The following is a 19,257-nucleotide window of genomic DNA, read 5'->3' on the forward strand; positions in this document are numbered from 1 at the left end:
AACTGAACTGTCACAAGCAGGTATATGTTGGACATACCCACACCAACAACTGACCTTCGCCTTATTTCCATTTGCGTTCAACTCACGGTGTGAGAGCCAATTGAACACAGAGTTCCACAAAGGAACATAGCTTTCTTGGTAATCTTTATACTAAAATTAAAGGTATCAGATTCCCCGTTTCTCTTCGAAGTTTTGAGTATATTTCTGTAGAAACTTTGGAGCATAACATTTTACAGGAAAATATATACTGTACAGGAATCAACTTACCTATAATCTGAATTATACAGTAAAACTGATCCTGAGGTCCCTCGTGTCTAAGCGGTTAGCGTACATGCTTTTTGCGTGAGAGAACTGGGTTCGTTTCCCGGTGGGAGTTCATGTGGTTCGGATCCCAGGTTAAGCTATAGGTCCACGTCTCATATAGCCTCGCTGAAAGGGACGTTAGAATGAAATCAGATCAAATCAGATCCTGAAACATACACTAATCAAGAATTTTATTTGGACACTAGCAAGGCGACAGTATATAGAATGGTTAATAGTCCAATTTTTTGAGCAACTCTTAAACATTTTTGTTTTATTTTTGTTTGACTATGAAGTTGGCCGATATATGTAAATCGATAGATCACATAGAAATGAACAAAATAACATGCTTGAAGGTGCATTTCCATGCGTAGTTTTCGAAAGAATCGAGAAGCACTAGTCTGTAGTACTAAAAATTATTTAGTAGCCAATTTGTTACATTTGATACTTCTTAGTCTCCTGAAGAATTTTTATTATCAATATACTGTGTAAGAAAAAATGAACAGTTTAGTAGCAGATTGTATTAGTTATTGTTTGATTTCTGCTAATAGTGGCAAACATATGATCTATTATGTAAACCTTGCTAATAAAAACTTGTATATTTAGTGTGTTAAATTATATATATGTATTTCCTTTCCATCTGTTTTATAGATCGGAATAAAGCTTGTGTTATTTCCTCTTTGTTGCTATGATTATGGCCATTTTTTTTTCGTATTTTGCCTGGATTTTCCTTTACTTATACGTTCTAGCTTTCACTGGGCAAATTGGTTGTTAAATCTTCTTTTTCCAGTTTTGTCCGTTGAGAACTCCTTACCCGTATTACTCTCCATAATCCAAAATGCAATTTATCTTCATTTGCGTGTTTTTTTCGTTCTTCTTATCATTAAGTCAAAATTATCCACAATGTAGCTATAACTTCTTTTACATTGTTCAAACTGACCTCTGTTCTCCTTTATTTTATTGTTATTCGGTTGTAGTCATACTATCAAAGTTTGATCTTAATTCCTCAATTCGTTTTCCTTTTGTAGCAGTTAGATCATTGCCACAACATTAGAGGTTTGCACCAAACAGGAACAACGAGCAGTGATCCTGGTTTTGAAGTCGGAAGGTGTACTCGTATCAGGGACCCCAATCCAATCATGAAATCCATGAGCAACCCAAAAATAATGGTACAAGTGTTTGTTACGCACGTGCATAACACGTGTGCGACCATTTTTAAAAAAAATTTCAATCCATTTGTAGACACTCCGTTCCGGCAACACACTATTCTTGTATTGTGCCAAAAGTAATTTGATGGATTACGGCCCCCTGATGCACCTTCCGACCACAAAAACCGGATCACTGATCATTGTTCCTCATTGGGGCAAAATTCTAATGGAGCGGCCATGATCTATTTCCAACAGAGGGAAGACAAGTGGAGGAATTATAATCAAACTTCCATAACATGACTATAGCAGCATAACCATAAAATAAACGAGGGCAGAGGTCAGAATGAGCAACGTAAGAAAAGTTATAGCTACATTGTGGATAAGTTTTGGTGTTACCCTCGTATTTTTTTTTTTTTTTTTTTTTTTTTTTAAGATTACCATCACAACATGCAGGATGCGACATCATACTATTCTTGTTCATCGATAAATAACTTATTTCTCGCAGCAACTATAGAGGACTCACGATGCTTGAAGATTTTTCTCTCTTTTGGAAGTTTAAGGTGGATCACTAGGTGTTCTCGGTGCTATGCTAAACGCTGCATAAATAGTGCGGCGTTGCCAGATAGTATCAAGTGTTTTGCTGATATCAGTAATAAAGGAAGTAATGATGGAATTCTGCTTGGATACTTACTGGAGAAATTAGTTTTCGACCCTTACCGGAATTCTCATCTCGCTTCTCGAACTGCAACGCTAGAATCCAGGAATTTTGTTATTGTGACTACCATAGTAAACGTACAAATTTGGCAACAACGCAATATGGCGTTCTGCGCAAGTTTCTTCTCAAAATCTACTTCCTTAAATGTAAATTAATATTTAAATGAAATGTGAAACATAAGACGAAAAACGGTCAAACCATTTTTCTATTTCGTAATAAGATTACAATACTTTACAACACTTTACACATACAAATAAACATTTCATAAAACTGAGCACTTCTTAGTAAGATCTAACAGCAAGTGCCATCTTGTGTGCTCATTGTAAAACGAATCAAATATTTTCTTTCATTTTAGACCATTTTTGATAGAATAAACAACGAAATAAATCATTGTCTTGTGTTGTAGGTCAAACATAATTCTATCTTATAGTACAATATGTATAATAAGTAACGTTTCATTGCGCACTAGTTAAGGAAATGAGCTAAAATATGAACTGACTTCCGGGTGGTGATCCACCTTAAGCAGCTTCACATAGACTACTCGTAAACCGTCTGTAAATATTGTCAATGGATTTGAATATGTACATATTCATGTATACATTTTATGTACGAATTTTGTAATTTATGTCAATAAACATTATATTTTAAAACTTTATTATATTTTTTCTTATAGGTTATTTATTTGTTTACATTGATACTTTACTGTAAATAACATTCTTTTCAAAGTTATATACAAAAGACTGAGAAGTATAATTAATAAATAAAATTTAAAATTTATATTATGTTGATAACTAAATTTTAGTACCTAAATGGAATCAGGACTATAAGTACATATGATTATACTCTGTTGTTTAATTATAATCATTTTTATACCAAGTTCCATTAAAATAACATGAATAAAATTGCGATGCATGTGTATTATCTGAGACACCATAATATAATAGTAGTCTATCGGCTTTCTAATAGAAATTGCTTTTGTTACAATAAATTCCCATATATTATTATTATTATTATTATTATTATTATTATTATTATTAGTAGTAGTAGTAGTAGTAGTAGTAGTAGTAGTAGTAGTAGTAGTAGTAGTAGTAGTAGTAGTAGTAGTAGTTGTTGTTGTTGTTGTTGTTGTTGTTGTTGTAATAAGTTTAGTAGTAGCAGTAGTATTAATAGTAGTAAAAGTATACTGAAAATTACATCTATGTGATGTTACTTGGTATATGTGTGTACTAAATGAAAGAATTTACCTACCGGCTTATAAGATTTTTTTTTCTTGGAAAGACTCCTGAAATGTACACACTGTATAATTAGTATGGGAAGAAATAAAAAATGGAATGAAGTTCTGTATTTTTTCTTTTTGTTTAATATCAATGTTGCTATACATAATGTATAATGTAAAACAATAATTACCACACAAAAAATGCTTTTGAATATTTAGTTAATAGCAAATATTTGAATAATCTGATACATCATGTACAGCCTCAATATTCAAGGAATAAATCAGATTGGAACTAAACAAATACAGTGTGTATAAAAATATGTTGTCTTTTTCTAATATTTATCTGTTACGCATATTCAACCTATCAGGCCAGGATTTCGTAATAAGGGGGGAGTCCATGACGAAATACTGTGGTTATCAAACCAAGGACTCGATAATTAAACTATTTTACTGGCAACATATATTGCTTCCTTTAGCCAGGATTTCGTAATGGGGAGGGGGGCGTGACATGAAATAGTGTGGTTACACACAAGGAACTCTATCAAGCTAAACTATTTTACTAACAACATACCCCTATTGATTTCTTAGGACAATAAAATGAGGATATGTTAGTAAGTATTTTAATAACAAACTATGAAGACATTTTGAGTAAAAGAATGTTTAAAAAGGTATTGAAAAAGATATAGTCTTCCGAGGTCATTCGAACTCGGTTCTTCTTGTCTTCTTTCTTCTTTTCCTCATCTTCGTTTAATGCCATCAAGTATATCAACGAGATCTTTTTCGGCAGTAAAGATATCCTATAAAATTGATTAGTGTTGCCGCAAAATTGAAAATTTCTTTAACAAGTGTTACTGAAAGCTATATTGCTAGGCTGATATTATTGGTGATTGTGGGCATTTCTTAAGTTTTACCTGAGAGTCTATCTGATCGAACCAGTTTATCGATCATCATTTGTAGTCCAAAGGATTAGCTTGGAGTTAGATGAAATTCGGAATGCTCCGTTACAATAATATCAGTTTTTATCTTGACCTACCCACCTTTCCATCCACTTGCAGTAGTTTCATATTTTTAACGCTGGTTCTTCAGTTTCTCATTTCTTTTTGTTTCATCCTTCCTTATTTTTTTCCATTTCTGATTCTAAGGGGGACCGTTCCTCCTGGACACACCCCTTGGCTACGTGCCGGCAACCTATGTATATTATTCGAAATTATGATAAATGATGTCAGATTATTTCTAAGGGAATGAATTTTGAACTTCTTTGAATGACCTGAAGCACATAGTACTTCAGTTAAATACGTGAATTGTACGTACAAATAGACGTATTTGAAAAGAATTTATTTGTAAGTTAGTGAGCTGAGTAAATAGGAACACGGTTCATTCTTCCTTATTTGAATCACTACTAATGTTCGCTCACAGTCAATTATACTATGCTCACAAGTGAGTACTAGAGCGCTTACCTCTGGTGCGTGGGGTCCTGGTACACTACGATTTTATGCACGCTATACACCCACACGGCTAGTTACTGCTACACAGTTTCAAGTATATACAGACATTTTTTTCTACTTACGAAACTATTTAAAGAATGCAGTTAAGACTGAAGATAGCACCCAGCTTTGAAAGCTCCAGTCAAGATAGACTCATAAAGAAAAGAACTCAATATTCCAAGTACTTGAATAATAAAAATTATAACAAAATTATAAATAAAACATTTTTCTTCATCTTAGTTAAATGGCAATATGAAGATACTTTCACAACTGGTCTCTCCAATTGAAGTTTCTAATCCCTACATGAAGATTGTTATCACTTCAAGGATACGTCCCTTTTTTCATCTTAAAAGAGGTACGTCATTTTAACCAAGTAAGAATTAATTCATTTTCCTTCAAGTTGTTGCTCTTTTCTACCATTTTGGGTGCTGTTGTAACCCTACCTTTTAAAATTGTTACTGTAGTCGTTTCAATAAACCACACCTTGACAGTCGATTAAGTTTTTTTTTCTTTTGTGTCCTCGTATTTGCCATTATTTTCGTTGTAATAAAAAAAATGTCTTGGAGTTACGATGCACAAATCATTGGGATCTGAAGGCAATGCAGAATTGTCCGTGAATTCAGGAACGCTTTAATTTGACACTGTTCTCTTCAAATGACCACTGTCATTTCGGTCTCCTGCAATCTGCTGAAATGTACTGCATGAGACATATTAAAATACCACCGTATGCGAACCTTACTGTAAGATAATATTAGGATGTCAGCAACGTAACAAATTCTTTTAGCTCTTTGTTAGCCCTCATAAAAGTGAGGAAACTTCACTGAAAATATTTTCTTCTACGACGAACAAAATAATCTAAAGGCAGCTATGGAAACTTCAGTATGGATGGTGTGAGTAGTAAACCACACGGATAATGCAATGTATATCTTGCAGGTTATTTGGGTTTTTATTTTCGAGCGACGAGAAGAGAGAAGAAATTTTGGTGATCGTGGAAAAAAAAAATCGAATTAGAAATTTCTACGGATTTACACGTTTCATGGCCCATAGACCGAAAATTTTTACTGATACTACTTCATATTATCAGTACAACCCTATTTCGTACTGATACTTATGTGTTAATTGCCCAACGTTTCGGAAACAGGAATTGTTCTCATCTTCAGTATCACTATGAAATAGGGTTGCCAACTCTAAAAATAAATAAAATTACCGGCATGAGCTCACAATTATCAAAGCAGATGATTAAGTGTATTTTAAGCTTTGAAATTTATAGTTAAGCCTGACAAAAGTACTTGTCATCCGATAAAATATTGGTTAGTTGGCAACCCTAGTTTAAAAAGATCAGACAAAGGATTTGTTGGACATGATGCATTATGATTGATTGGTGGATTGTCCAATGAGTTCATGATCCCAAGTCGGTGACTCTCTTTTAAAACGATCAACTTTGATGCTTGGGGTCCTTGGTTCGATCCCAGTAATGTGACAGTTCCATAGTTATCATGATTCCCCATACATTCTCATTCCACGAATGATTTTATGATAATTCACTTTCATTAATAATGTGTCTCGATTAGCTGAAAGCTCATAATCGTTACTTAAAATACATTGTTTACAGCAAGAAAGAGTGGCAGAGAAACACAGATCTTGTAGTAACGTTTCAAAAAAATCGAATTAATGATATTCTGTCTTCTAACTAGGATATTTCGTGATACGAAACATTTATGGTAGTAATGGGTTACTCGTTTATAACCTCAATTTCTTGAAATTTGAGAAATCGAAAGACTTCAGTAGAAAATGTTTCAAAGATTAACAAACAATAATACTTGAACGTTTACGTATTTTTCCATTTTTCCTATCAACACAGTTTGTATTTATTATATTTTCCACGAATACTTATTTAAAAATATATATACATGCGTACACTTATACTCCAAATAGCTTATCCAAGAATTCATCTTGATAATGCAATATCTTATCAATACACGGAGACCACTTAACAGTTTAACAAAACCATACTGTATTTCGTAACCGGAAAGAGTTTATTCATAATTTCAAAACTTGACGTCAAAATAGCACTCTATCGGTATTAGACTGTACAACTGTTGATAAACTCAATGAAACAGTTTCTTTTTCAAGCTGTGCAGAGTGATAGTAAATAAGAGCAGCTATCATTTTAATATTTCAATAATATAGTATTGTAAGTATTATTATTGAAATTAGTACTGGTAGTCGTATACTTAAAAGTCAATTCTACGTAGTCAATATATTGCCAGAAATCTTTTATTTAAAAAGAATATATATTTGTGACAACTGTCTTTTTAATTCATTTTTTTTTTAGTTTAACGCCCTACATTATGCACCGAGAATAAGGAAGACAGTGATTATGATAATGAATGAAATTGTTGGAATGAAGAAAGTAGGAGGAAACGGAAGGGCTCCGAGGAAACCCGCGCATACGGGCTTTGCCTACCACAAACCTCACTTTGCGCGAAGTGGGATCGAACCAAGGATCCCACACAGCAGAGGTGTGTGCTTTGTCACTAAGTCACTGCATCTCTTAGTAATAAACAATGTTGAAAGGAACTTACTGCTCCAAGAACTTAGTGAAAAATCCTACCCGTTGTTTCTAAAGGATTAGCACCCATATCGTCCGTAGCAGTGGCGTATTTAGGGGGGTGGCTTCCAGGCTTAAGTTCCCCCCCCGAAATCTTACTTAGTATAGTAAAATAAATGAAATATCTTGCAGAATTTTCACATTTCCAGGCAAAGCCCCCCCGAAAGTTGGCAAAGCCCCTCCCGAAACAAAATCGTAAATACGCCACTGGTCCATAGTATAAATGCTTATTAATTATAGTTTAACATTTTCATACGTGTTTCTTCTGTGATAGATGCACAAGCTTTATGGCTAGGAAAAGGGTTAAAACTAGCTTTTGTGTCCCGAGCACGGTGACAAGGCTGGTAGGCTAATACTTAAAATTTAAAATAAAACTATATAATTATTGAAAAGATCAGACATAGGATTTGTGTATATATAAGATTAGGATTGGACATGGTGCACTATGATTGGTTGGTGGATTGTTCAATCAGTTCATGGCTCGAAGTGGGTGGCTCACTGGTAAAGAGCTGAACTTTGGTGCATGGGATCTCTAGTTCAATCCCAGCCATGTGTCAATTCTGCATTAAAAGCGACTCACTCATCGATTCCCAGGCCAATTTACTATGAAGCTAAATAGTATGACGTCACATCCTTCTCTTTGCCAAGGTGATCGGCGTTTCATTTTCTGAATAATACAAGATTGTAGCCTAAATACAAAGCAAAATTAGTGACGTGTTAATTTTGGGATTCTAAACATTAGAGTACTAGAAATACTTTTAAAGAAAATCAATGAATGAAACTATAAAATGATTGAAAAATAAATTAGTCCAATAGTATTGAGTATAGAGGCATTGAAAGTGAGATCAGTGAGTTAACATGTTCTGTGAAATGTTTTTCCTTGTGGCCTAGCTTTTGTGTATTAATACATTTTGAGTTTATATTAAGCGACAAAACGTATTAACTCCCGAGTTCTATTTCCGGTAGGAAAATTCGATCAGAAAGGTATAAAATGACTTTTCAGGGGAGCTATGTTAAATGAAGTTTTCCCTGGGTTTTCCTCATTCACATAAGGCAAATGTCGGGATGGTCTGCTTCCTTCTTTCTCCATTCCCTTCTTCCTTCCTCGTTACCCCGCTGAAATGCCCATAGATGCTGAAAGCCGACATATAAAATTCTTAATTCCTCACTCCCCACCTTGTTCAATGTAAAATTTAAATAGTCCTGGACAATTTAATTAATCAGTATCAATGCCATACGAGCATTGCAAACTTGAACAAAATTACCGTTTAAAACTGTTTCTAAGATTATATTGAATCAATCATAATTGATATATCATTATATATATATATATATATATATATATATATATATATATATATATATATATATATATATATATATATATATATATATATATTTGTTATACTAAAACTATATTTTTCGAAGTTAATAGAGAATATATTTGGTCTAGGAATTAATTCGTGCGGTTGGTACGCACACATTGAAGCTGTAGTACAAACACAAAATACATAAATACCTTAAGAAAAATATTTTCCATCGCTAGCCACCACTTTCGCCCATCTTTCAGGCAATGTACGGATTCCGTGGCGAAAGAAGTCCTCATCCTTGGAAGCGATCCAGTCAGAGACCCATGTTTCGATATCTTCTGAAGAAGTAAACCGCTGTCCAATCAAATCGTTGTTCATGCAATCGAACAAGTAGTAGTCCGAAGGAGCAACGTCTGGTGAATACGGCGGGTGGGGTAAAACTTCCCATCCGACATTTTCTAAATAGGTTTTGACCGGTTTTGCGACATGTGGGCAAGCGTTATCATGTTGAACAATACGTTTATCATGTCTGTTCTCCCATTCTGGTCGTGTTCTGGCCAGAGCTTGCTTCAAACGCATTAATTGTCGTCGATAACGTTCTCCATTCATAGTTTCACCCGGTTGCAGCAGCTCATAGTACACCACACCTTTCATATCCCACCATATGCACGGCATAACCTTTGCACAGTGAATATCTCGTTTTGGTTGTGATGGACCTGGTTCACCTGGTTTCACCCAGGCCTTTTTTCGTTTAGGGTTCTCGTAATGGATCCACTTCTCATCACCAGTAATAATTCGATGCAGAAACCCCTTTCTGCTCTGTCGTTGAAGCAGCAATTCGCAAATGGTTTTTCGTCTTTCAACGTCTCTGTCTTTCAATTCATGTGGAACCCAATGTGACATCTTTTGAATCATTCCCATGGCTTTCAAGCGTTTGGAGACTGTTGTTTGATCAACGCCTAATGCTGCTGCAAGTTGTTCCTGCGTTTGACACGAATCCTGTTCGAGCAATTCTGTCAATTCTTCGTCTTGAAATTTTTTTGGCTGTCCAGCTCGCTCTTGGTCTGCCAAGCCGAAATCACCACTTCTAAACCGTGCAAACCACTTCTGACACGTTCGCTCAGCTAGAGCATGGTCACCATACACTTCCACCAAAATACGATGACTTTCAGTCGCACTTTTCTGCATGTTAAAGTAATGCAGCAGGACACCCCGCAAAAACACTTTATCAGGCACAAATTGCACCATGTTCACTTAACTACAAACTGGTGTTGTTGACGCTTTAATCCACTGCCCTATACTACGAACGATACGCGATGACAGGGGTTTGCAACACATGTGTGGATACACGGAACTGTGGGACGCTCCGTTCGTTGCGCCATCTCTTGTCCACCCGCACGAATTAATTCCTAGACCAAATACAAGGAAAGATCCAATGCGTGTGCACCGTTCAGAGTTTGTACTGATTGAAAGTCCGAGCATACATATGGCCGAAAGTCTAATTTTCTTTTTCTTTCTTTTCTCTTTTCTTTCTTTCTTTCTTTTTCCTTTTTTCCTTTGTTTTTTGCCTGTTGTAATTTTGTATCTATTAAATCTTGGTAATTGTGCATCAATATTGAAAAGGGTGAGAGTAAGAAATGTTAATGCGTCAACAGAATTAGCGTACTCTAAAAATATTTAATGATCTTTCTTCTTAAAACATAGTATATTTATTTATACAATTTTTCTTGTGCTGAAACTTTGTCAATCAGCAAATTAGAGATTTCATATTGTGTATATTTGCCTTCGTTTAAGGTGGATTAAGTGGTAATGGTGCTGTGTCAATTATGTTGCATCTCTAATTGGTGCTGTGTCAATTATGTGGCGCCTGTACAAATAAATTAAGTATGTCACTCTTTCTTTGTGAGTTGCTAAATTTAATTCGTAACTTTTTTTTTTCTAAATATTGGCTCTTGTATTCTTAAACTGTATTTTCGCATAACCAATTCTTCAAAACAATCTACAATTCCGAACAATTTTGCAGCCATGATTCTTGTTTCCTCTAGACTTTCACAATCACAATATACTCTTCATTTTATTCGTTTGTATAGAAACAAACATGGCGATCACGGAGAGGAAATGATGACATTACTGTTTCAGGCTATAGATAGAACGTGAAATTTGGACATAAAACTTCTATCGTCACGATGCAAGGGACACGAGAAAAGGTTTCGGAACAGGTACTTCTAATGCAGGGAAAGAAGGGTTCATTTTTTCCCCTAAGAATATATAGTATCTCATTGTTCCTGAACGGTAGGTGAAACTCTTCATTAAAAATAGATGGAACACGTGATTTTACTTTTTAAATATAAAGTAAAGTAAATCTCCTTCCCTCGGTGGGATAAATTATCTTTTTCACAAGGTTATGTAAACGACAAGTTAAATTAAATTTTGACTCACATCCTATAACACTATATTTTTCTTAATCGGGGGCGCGGTGGCTCAGCAGTTCGCATCAAGCCGCCGTCGAGTCAACACGGGTGCTCTGGTGCTTCCACAGTGTACTATAGCCTATAGTATCGTAGACCATATATACGTTAAGTGTATTTCATAGCTCTGATTACTATATCAAAGCAAAGCTACTGAAGTAGGAGTTATACTCCGTACTCTCAATTATTGCCGTTTCGGCGTAGTGTCGGTGTATCAGTGCAAACGTGAATATGGAATATAAAAAAGATCTTCAATTTAAACTAGAATTTGACAAGAAGTTCCGTGCAGTTCGACCAGTTCCCTTGGAAATCTACCATTGGATGAACTCCACTTTCCCAGGTATTTTTGATCACATCAGTGCCATGCAGTTAAATAGTGAAAATTTTTGTATTTTTCTAAAATTCAAAACGCAACAGGAATACGATGACTTTGCAGCTCATGCCCCTAGTGAGGTACCATTCACTCATTCAAATAAGGAAGTGAGTTTTGTTCGAATTATTTCCGCAGCAGATCCGACTACCCTCCTTCGTGTGTTTGAGTATCCTATCGAGGCACCGAACAACTTATTGAGTGAGGCTCTTAGTGCATATGGTTCAGTGATTAAAATAGAAGATCAGGAATGGGCCCCTCCTTATCCCCCTGGTATTAAAACTGGAACTCGCCATGTACATATTAAACTGACATCTCATGTGCCATCCCGACTTCTAGTCCATGGTTATAAAGTAGGAGTATCATACAGTGGACAACCGATTACATGTTTCCGATGCCAAAGCTCTATGCATACCGTAGCGAACTGTGTACTGAAACGGGGGGCTCAACCCCGAGGGGCAACGAGTGTAATCCCGACCACTTCTCCGTCAATTCCTCGCATGACAGAACTCGGAAAAGTGACTCCTAAGACATCCCACAAATTAGCCCCACCTGTCATTTCTACGAAATCTGGTAACCAAGAAGATGATCTTGAGCATCGACCCTCGGTTCCGGACCCAAAGGAGTTCCCTGCACTTACAATAACGTCTCTTGAGAAAGCAAAGGACGATACCCAGCTTCCCAGTAAACGAGGTCCTTTATCGCCTACATCGGAGGCCTCCGGCATACGAGTAGAGCAGCATATCACCTCACACAACATGGAGGTTGAACCACATCCCTCACCAGTTGAGGATAGTGAGATCCCGAAAGAGACACAGGAAGAGCATCTTGAACCCTTTGAAAGCGAGTTTCTCCAGCATGAGACACAAGGAATTAAATTTAGCGATGTTATTTCTAAACAAAAAAGACGCAAATTATCCCGGAAGGAAGAACTGAATTCTCACTTGGAAGGCAGCCAAGTCTCTCTGTCTTGCGATCGAGACCCACGGACTCGCCCACAGCAGGTGTTTGAAACAGATACATAAGGTATTGGTCTTCAAGGTCAATGGATACGAATTCACCCCAAGTAGTGTGGTGTGTGCCTCCGTTGGTTTGTTTTTTTTTTCTCTACGTCACGTGTGTACAACACAAGTGCCCTCCGATTCTAATAGTGCAAGAGTGCAGAGTGGAACAGCGGTATTTATCACGTATACAAACAGGAAATCCTCGAGTGTTAGTTGTGTTTAAATCTACCATTGCCGTATGGTTATAATTTCACCTGCAGCACTTATATTCATAAACATCTATCATGAATTTTGTAAGTTATTTTTTGCTTCACTTCTTAGTTTTAAGACTCATATTAACTTTGAGTAGCATAAACTTCCGTAGATATCGACATTGCACAGAAGTGTTATACTACGAAATTTTCCTCTATATGACTGTGATAAACTCTTTATCCTTTCTCACGATAAATTTAAATCGCGCAAGTAGTGACGATAAAAAAGCATATTTAAACCAATTTCTCGTATGTCATAAACCGGATGTAGTTTGTGTGCAAGAACTTATACATGATTCATTTCACAATATGATGGACTATGATGTGTTTGCTAATTTAGGACCCACCACTGGAGTAGGGATGTTTATCAGAAAAGGATTGGGGCATACCAATCTTACTCTCTCCCCTGACGGACGTATTATTCATTGTGTCATACAGGGGCACCTGGTCGTCGGACTATATGCTCCTTCTGGCTATACAGCTAAGAAGGAACGGGCTGAATTTTATGGCCAAAGTTTGCCACAATTCCTGCCTCCTAATATTTCTCGTATGGTAATCATGGCTGATTGGAATACCACTGAAACCAGTGCAGATTCAATTCCGCCCACCCCCCCTTGTCCCGCATTTTTGGAATTTTTGCGGGCTTATCACTTACGGGATGTAGTCATTGTTTCCAATTCACCGAGGACCTATACCCATTGTACTTCACATTCGAAAAGTAGGATTGACAAAATATACGTCACTCCTGACTTATTTCACACTATTATTGACGTACAGACTATTATACCATCTTTCAGCGATCATGCAGCGATCAAGCTCCACATAAAAACAGATCAACCCTTGCCAGCCCTTAGCAGGCGAGGATACTGGAAGTTAAATACATCCTTACTTCACCACGACGGTTATCGGGAGGAACTGGAACAACAATATTCCTATTGGGAAAGGATGCAACAATATTTTCCAGATCTCGCCTCTTGGTGGACGACATTTCTTAAACCTAAGATCGCTCGGTTCTTCCAAGGTAAAGGACACGAAACACGACACGATCGGCAGTTGATGTTTGAATTCCTCTATGAAGCATTGCGTCAGGCATGGTGTGCGGCCCCCTCACTACAGAATAAACGCACAGTGCAACAGCTCAAACTACGACTCCAAAATCTCCAGGCTCCCACACTCATGCCTTCTTTTATTAATGAGACCACATATTATAGGCTTGCCCAGGAAACTGTCACTATTTACGACGTTGCACGTCTATTGCACCGGCGGAAACAGGCTACAATAGTAGCTTTCCGACTCCCGAATGGTGATATGACTAGTGATTCGATTCAGATCCTAAATGTTTTCCGTGAGCATTACCATAAATTAGTACAACCCCGACCTTCTGACACCAATGTTACAACTCAGTTTTTGTCGATTATTCCCAAACTGATTACGGAGGAAGAGGGTCGTGATCTCATGCGCCCCATAACTTCTCAGGAAATATGGATGGCCCTCCAGGCAACAAAAGGAAAGGGCGCGCCAGGATATGAAGGTCTGCCGTACGCGTTCTATAAACAATACTGGACTTTTCTTTCCGATACCCTAGTCAAGTTATTTAATACATATTTACAGGGAGGCCCCATCCGCGGTAACGTCGGAATCACAATCTTTATCCCGAAATCCGCCACTTCCCAGACTGTACAGGAGTACCGACCCATCACTTTACTGCCTACCGATTTGAAACTTTTTACCAAAATTCTGACGGCACGTTTAAAACCCATATTGCAAAAGTATATTAGTCCATATCAGGCAGCCACCCACCCCAAATATAACATCTATTATGTGTTACGTTCGTTACGGGATTTTATAGCGTACGTGCAAACTCGGCGCATTAAAGCGGGGGTCCTTGGCATAGATTTTTCTTCCGCATATGACTGCGTTGATCACGGGTTTCTTCTTCAAACTTTAGACGCTTGGGGATTTCCTCCTGCATTTCAACAAGTCATAAGACAACTATACCAATCGGCCCAATGTCGAGTACAGATCAACGGTCATCTTTCTGACATATTTGCTCTGCAACGCGGATTACGGCAAGGTGATAGCATCTCGACGAGCCTCTTTGTGATAGTTCTAGATACCTATCTCCGGGCTCTGGCTAACATTACCTCTCCCGGTATACCGGAATACCATCAATTACACGTCTTCGGATTTGCGGATGACGTAACCTTAATAGGAACTACGCCCAAAGATATGCTCACCGCCATCCGCATAACTGACGAGTTCACCCAGTGCTCCGGCTTGGCATACAATAAACACAAGACCAAACTCCTGTCATTTCACGGATTCTCACTACCCTCTTTACCTGATTCACGCTCTCACATTCCCACGGTTGATGTTTTAACAGTACTCGGCATAACTTTTCATAGCGATGTACGCAAACAAATGGATGCTGTCTGGCGTCCTATAGTTCTTCAGATTAAGCAGCTGCTATACTTACAACGGTTCCGAGGTCTGCATATCATACATAAGGTCCAATATCTTAACCAGTATGTTGCTGCTAAACTTTGGTACTACGCGCGTATCTTTCCCCTCCCTTCTGTTTACGCTCGCCAAATTGAATCTGTATTTATGTGGTTTCTTTGGCGGGGCTACTACTTCCGCCTCCGCCACAACACTATTTATCTTCCTCGCAGCGAAGGGGGCCTTGGACTCGTAAACATTCGTCTTAAAAGTCAAGTTCTATACATGCTAGATGCGTATCAAGACGTTGAGCCCCACATGGACTATACACGGGTGTGGATCGAATGTTTCTGGCCCGAATACTCCCAACCAAGGAATCCGCCTTTCTGCAGATTTGGCAAATTATGTCCTACCTATGTCACCAATCTTGTTCAAGCATGGACATATTCTGGTGCGCTTGCTTCCCCTACTACATATACTCACCAAACCTTATACCAGCAATTGTGGAGAGCGTCACTTGTAGATGTGAGAGTCCGGGTACAGGATATGTTCCCCAATAAACAATGGCGCCATATTTGGCAAAATCTAAGAACCAATGTCCTCCCTTTGCACACACAAGCGGTATGGACGACCATAGTTCATCAACTGCCTGCCACACAAGAACGACTTCTGCGCATTGGACGTACCACAACCCTCACCTGCAAATATTGTGGCCACTCCGACACACTATCTCATCGCTACATGTCATGTTCAGGTGCCGATATTATTTGGAACCTCCTCCTTCGTATGTTGAGCTTGATCTGCCGTACACCTGTTTCTTTATTTACAGTCGATCTCCTATTCTTTCCTGCATTTCAGTATTACCCAAAAACCAAACATAATACGGTCCTCTGGTTAGTTGGTACCACATTGTTATATGTTCATCATTCCATGCCGTGGAATGATGAATGCTTATATTTCGATTTTCTACAACGGGAACGCCGCAAATATTTTTCAGTCGATCTTGAAAGACAATCTTTCAGTGGTTTTTTGCAAGCAGCTCTGTCCCACCTGTCGGGAAAGACCGGGAGGCCATGAATTGTGCTTGTGAACATTTTCCTTGTTATGTATAACCATTATCATCGTACAGCGGAGTAAGTTTGCTCAGAATCACATCTTGGACTCTCTTCCCAGTGGTCGGTCCTAGATTACGCCTATATTGTCTCCATGTAATTTTGCTATGTAATATTAGTGACAGAGTACAATAAATATTCAGTGGTAGAGCGTTCACCTCCGGTGCTTGGGGTCCCTGGTTCGATCCCAGCTCGCGCCGTGAGGACTTCGTGGTGGACAAACATCGTGCTCGTGGGTTTCTCGGGGTTCTCCACTTTCTTCATTCCACCGTTTCACTCATTCTCACCATCTCCTTTAGCCTAACCGGCATAACCGTGGGACGTTAAAGTTAAAGATTTCATTTCAATTTTTCTTAATACATATACGTATGTATCAAATTAATTAACATAGTGTCTTATATTAGCGTGTTTACTGTTTTAGGAAAAACTAATTAAAATGACTCAATTAAAAACTAAATTCTTAGTGTTCTACAGACTACGAAGAGTTATGAGCATGTAGTAGTTACTTTTAGCTTGTTACTTTTTGTTACTTTTTTGTGACGTGAGGTATTGTAATTGTATGTTAAAAAAAATAGTCAACATAGTTTTTATTATTACATGTGATTAAAACGTTACTGTTGGGAACGTTACTGCTTTTTTAAGTACTGATTAAAATGTCATATTACTATATGTGTTTTTATTATTATTATTATTATTATTATTATTTTAGGAAGAAATTTCGTCGAGAATTATATCTTTCACTGATATTTCGTCTACGTTGGCAGAAGTCAAATCAAAATGGTCCTGTAAGTTTATTAAGTAATCGTTGTAGAATTAAATAATGTTCACTGATTTTGATCTTTCTTCTTAGCTGAGAGTTAGTAATTTAATTTTATATCAAATAAATTAATATACTTGAGGAACTTATTTCCAAAAGAGAACATTTTCATTTCCAATATTTGCTAAATTGACCATTAACGGTTTGTCAATATATGGGATGAACTCAGTCAGATTACACAATAGTGTTCACGTAAAGGGGGAAGTTTTTGGTGGAAATCACAATGTAAAGTTAATTATGTCTATAAAAACATGAATATCCCCGCCTCGTTCATTCACTTTTAGGGTAAAATTGGCAATTGTGGAAACTTTCACCCAAAGATTGAGAAATATAGTTAATTTTCTATTTTAAAAAACTGGAAATGGAATTGTTTTCTTTTGAAAATGAGTTCCGCACTTCTCAAAAGATCTAATGTTACGTAGATCAGTGGTTCTTAAACTGTGAGATTTCGATTGCCCCTATAATATGATGTGCATTTTACAGAACCTCTAACCATTTCTTGAATAGAACGTAAGGATATATTTTCATTATACACTCCATTTTATTTTTCTCCATAGAAAATGTTACCATCTCAAGTTTCGTGTTTCCACTACAAAGATGGCCAAAACCAGCTTTATTGGTAACCAAAGGAGTTCTAATGTAGTTAGATTACACAACCTAATCCTTATATTCGTATTTTTCATAGTGAAATTAAATAAAATTTAATTTGACTTATAAACCTTTGACTATACAGTCAAGGACTCCAGAAATCCGCGAACCACAGTTTAAGAATTACTGACATCTAAGGTTAAAAATCACTAAAATTTAATTTGATCTTTAAAATCATTATCGTCTCTTTATTGTAAAATGCCTAACGTAACTAAACTCCTGCTTGAACTTTTTTGTAATACATTTATAGATTCCAAGAAATCTATCCATTTCTACTATTTATATTTGAAGATTGTCTGCATTGATCGAGCGGTTAGGAGTTCGGATCCTATTTAGGATATCGATGGTATATACGCTATCAATTCACTACTCACTAAATCATCAATTAGGCCTCATTGTTTCCTGTCTGTAATATGCCACACATGCTGCGTAAACACCAAATATAAAATAAGAAAACAATTATAAAATACTATGTTCTGATATCAAATTACATTATGTTAGCTGTACATTGTGAAACAAAAGTCCGCGAATACTTTAAAAAATTATTGTGGTAAAACGAATAGCATTACAAAGTAACAAGATATATTAGTTTGAAGAGTAAGCTCTTAACAGCACCCACTTTGTAAGTGCTCTATGTGAGAAACATTTGTGACCCGGCAAGTGTCGACGCGATAGTGAGCTCTTGCCATACACAGCCCAACATATCTTCTGAGACTGTAGTTGTTACTTCATCAATTCTGCTTTTGAGTTCCACATATACAATGCTCTTTAAATAACTCCATAAAGATCACAAGGGATGGTATCCGGGGACCTAGGAGGACATTTTAGCACACATTGATCGGTTATTCCACCAAGACCAATCCAACGATTGGGTAGCTCTGCGTTCAGGTATGCCCTAACATCACGGTGACAAGGGAGGAGGGAATTTGTCTGACTGAAGAACAAGTTCTCTGATTCAGTGTAACGATCATTAACCACTTCTGCAATATCTGAAGGAAGGACTCTTCAGTTACAGTTTTTTCTCCAAAGGAGAAAGACCCATAAAATTTATTCTGATACATGGCACAAAACACATTGAACTTTGCAGAATCTCACTTATGTTCAGCAATCTTATGCGGGTTTTCTGTTCCCCAAATTTTACAATTGTGCCTGTTTACTTTCCCATTTGTATGATATGTTGCCTCGTCCGAAAAATTATCAAATTCACAAAAGCAGTATATTTGACCTAAAATCCACAGCAAAACTGGAATCGTTGGTCTTTCTCTTTAGGATATAACTTTTGCACTAACTGAAGTGTGTACGCTTTCTTGTTTAATTCTTTTAGTGAAGCTCTTTGCATAGTGTTTCTTGGACTCTATGTGGAA

The 19,257-nt window shown here is 37.1% G+C and overlaps 1 protein-coding gene across 1 annotated transcript in view; it reads left to right on the forward strand.

The window, feature by feature from the left end:
• The first annotated feature begins 12,780 nt into the window (after nt 1–12,780).
• LOC145668650 (uncharacterized) overlaps nt 12,781–19,257 on the forward strand; it is a 95,419-nt gene continuing 88,942 nt past the window's right edge. The window contains exons 1-2 of the mRNA XM_081736707.1: nt 12,781–12,919; nt 17,138–17,213. The gene's annotated coding sequence lies outside the window, so the exon portion shown is untranslated. The remainder of the gene's footprint in view (nt 12,920–17,137; nt 17,214–19,257) is intronic.

This window comes from Thermobia domestica, chromosome 13, assembly GCF_964235325.1.
Source record: "Thermobia domestica chromosome 13, izTheDome1.hap1.1, whole genome shotgun sequence".
NCBI classification, from domain to species: domain Eukaryota; kingdom Metazoa; phylum Arthropoda; class Insecta; order Zygentoma; family Lepismatidae; genus Thermobia; species Thermobia domestica.